The sequence below is a fragment of the Callospermophilus lateralis genome, chromosome X (assembly GCF_048772815.1).
Source record: "Callospermophilus lateralis isolate mCalLat2 chromosome X, mCalLat2.hap1, whole genome shotgun sequence".
In the NCBI taxonomy this organism is placed as follows: Eukaryota; Metazoa; Chordata; class Mammalia; order Rodentia; family Sciuridae; genus Callospermophilus; species Callospermophilus lateralis.
Genome location: NC_135325.1, coordinates 120,174,582 through 120,177,819, shown reverse-complemented (window position 1 = coordinate 120,177,819; position 3,238 = coordinate 120,174,582). Strand labels below are relative to the sequence as shown.

The following is a 3,238-nucleotide window of genomic DNA, read 5'->3' as shown; positions in this document are numbered from 1 at the left end:
GAACCTCCACACACTTTTTTTCATAAATATTTTTAGTTGTAGTTCTCAATATCTTTATTTTATTTATTTATTTATATGTGGTGCTGAGGATTGAAGGCAGGGCCTCACTCGTGCTAGGCAAGTGCTCTACTGCTGACCAACAACCCCAGCCCTCCACATACTTGTTTTTAATGGAGAACTGCTAATTCGCTGTCCTTTGACCTAGTCTTTTTTTTTTTTTTTTTTTTTTTAATATCCAACATGTGTTTATTGGGATGTTTTCCCACTCATCTTGATTCAGGTTTTTTTTAGTGCTGCTTCCTCCTGAAGGAACATCCTCCTGTAAGTCTTACTTTTCTTCTCCCATAGGCTAGCGGAGGACAGTGAAGCAGCAAATACACAAAACTATTGTTTTTGCATGGATAAAAACTGTGGTGATTTTATAGCATCCTGGGCATTTCACATCCATGAAATAAGAATTGGGGCTCTGCACCAGGCTCTTCTTCTTGTATTTCCTCTTCTCCTCTTCTGGAGAAGGATGAAGGAGATCCTTTTCTAGAGACATATTCTCTTGGAAAGGTTGTCACCACTGGAAAGTGACCCAGTCTTTATTGCTTTTTCTTTTCAGATAGGTAGCAGACTCTTATACTTACAAAAAGGGTGATTTTCATGGATTTAATAAATGAAAGAATTGGAATGTTTGTTGTCACTGTTGCTTATGTAATATTGACATGTTCGTTCAAACATATGACCAATTACATCAAATAACGTTCCATTTGGTGGGGAAAAAATCAAGCATATAATACAGAGATTGTATAATAGACAAAATAATGGCTGCTCAAAAATGTCCACATTCTAATTTCCAGAACTTGTAAATATATTAACTTAGCTGGGAAAGGCTATTTTCCATGTTCAATTAAATGTACAAACCTTCAAATTGGGAGAATAAATTATAAACTACGTCTAATCTACTCACATGAGACATAAACCGAGAAGCTTCTCCCATTTGGAGTATAAAAGATCAGGCAGAAAAATTCAAACCAATTCTAAGCAATAAAAGGACTTAATCCTCTTTGAAAATGGAAGGGAATTACAAGCTAAAGAATGTGGTTGGTTTTTGCAAGTTGAGAATGACCTCTGGCCAATAGCCAGCATTGGATTGGGGATTCAATTGTATAAACACAAAGACTGACCCTGTGCCAACAGCATCAAAGTGCTTGGAAGCAGAATCTTTCTTATAGACTTAAATAATGAACAGTTTTCTGTTGACACCTTGAGTTTACTTCAGGGAGATGCGTGTTGCATTTGTACCAAATTGTGATAAAATAGGTAGATGCTATTTTAAGCTAATTTGTTAGGGTAGCAATAAAAATATAAGCTTTAGTGAGTCCTATTAGAACTCCATGAAAAATTAATCATAAAAGGCACATGTAACCAGTTTCTACCCCCAAAAAGGAATAGTAACCTTTTCCCTTTCTTCTTTTCCTGTATGATTTGTTAGGTAGAAAGTCAGGGAAGTGGGGACAGGGTCTAATCTTCAGAGCAGAGGCGGGAAAGGCATTTCAAAGTTTACCAGCACTCCATTTTCAAAATGTACTCAGAACAGTAGTATATTTAGTGATCTTGTCCCAGAGCCAGACATTTGGAATATATAATGTTAGTTCTTAAAATGAAAATACCCTTACATTGAGTCAGTGAATTAATTCACAGTTTGACACAATTTATAATTAGCAACATATTTATAAGTGTTATCTACTTGATTCTCATAATAACTTCCGGTGGTAGCTCAGAGGGATAATAACATTTTATAGATGAAGTAAGTAAGGTGAAGATGGGTTAAATGTTTTTTAGAGGGTCACAGGAATAAAGGATTTAAACTGCCTTTGGATTCTATTCAGTGACCTCTGTTCTCCCTTAGAGAAGACTTGACAAACAATAGAGAAGGCTGCTTGGATTTCTCAGTAATCTAGCTTAAAGCCATTCTTTTTCCCCTCTCCTTGTTATTTTTATACTTGATTCATTAATCTTTTATCAACAATTGAACTACAAGTTTAATCCCTCCACAATTTTTGTAGGAAAAATTTAAATTCCAAAGGAAGTAAAATATTCTCTTTTGAAAAAGCACATTTAATGTTTTAACATTCAAAATGTTTTCTAATAAAAATTGCTTCTCTTCAAACAGCAGCATAAATATTTTCTTGTATAAATATTTTAAAATATTCTTTTCTATTTACTATAGTGTGCTTTTCTAGGATAAACTTTCAGAGAGTATATCCATATCAGGGTTCCTAGTTTATATGAGTATATCAGGGAAATCCTCTCAAGGAAGTGACCATTAGGGTAAGTTATGAAGGATGATTAAGATTTACCTAAATAAGCAGCAAGAGAAATAAAAAGTCAGTGATCATAGGCATTTTGACTGAACGCCAATAGTAGCCTAGAGAAAGGCAGTTCTTGAATATAAAAATCTTCAAGGAAATTCTATGTGATCAGAGACAGAAATATGAGGATATTAAGAAGATAACACCTGGATACTGGAGAGGAGTCCTACTCTTCAAAATGTTCTGTGTAAGACTACAGGAACCGGGACATCACTTGGGAACTTTTTAGAAAAGCAGAATCTTTGTCCTACTATAATTAATAGTATTAATTTTAATTCTAATGAGATATAAATTCATATAAAATAAAGTTCACATTTTAAGTGCAATATTTGATGAATATTGACATGTATATACTCAGGAGGTCATAACCACAATCAAGGGAATCCACATATTGATCATTCAAAAAGTTTTCTTATGAGGTGTACAGTGTTTGTGTCTGGTATAATATTAGTACATTTCTTATTGTTTTCCTTTGCTGGATAATATCTTATTGTATGGATATGCCACATTTTGTTTATATCATCTCACACATTGATGAATATTTTGAATTTTTTTAGGTTTTGGTTATTACAAATAAAACTGCTGTGAGATTCATGAACACGTCTTCATGTGGGCATATATATATTTTCTTTTCTTGGTTGTATATCTAAGAGTGAAATTGTTGGTTTTGTGTTTTTAAAGGCAGATTCTTAAAACATAATTTATGTGTACTATAAAGCACATAGATTTCAGTTTTCCTTTTTAGACTCTGCAGTTTTAAAAAACATAATCAACTAATCACTTCCACAAACAAGCTATGGAATATGTTTATCAATCCAAAATCGTTCCTATGTGTTTCTTTTCTAGTTGATCCTTCCTTCAGTGTCAAAACATTGGAA

The 3,238-nt window shown here is 33.4% G+C and overlaps 1 pseudogene; it reads right to left on the bottom strand.

The window, feature by feature from the left end:
• Positions 1–287: 287 nt before the first annotated feature.
• On the bottom strand, positions 288–544 carry LOC143639166 (small ribosomal subunit protein eS27 pseudogene; annotated as a pseudogene).
• Between the last annotated feature and the right edge of the window lie 2,694 nt (positions 545–3,238).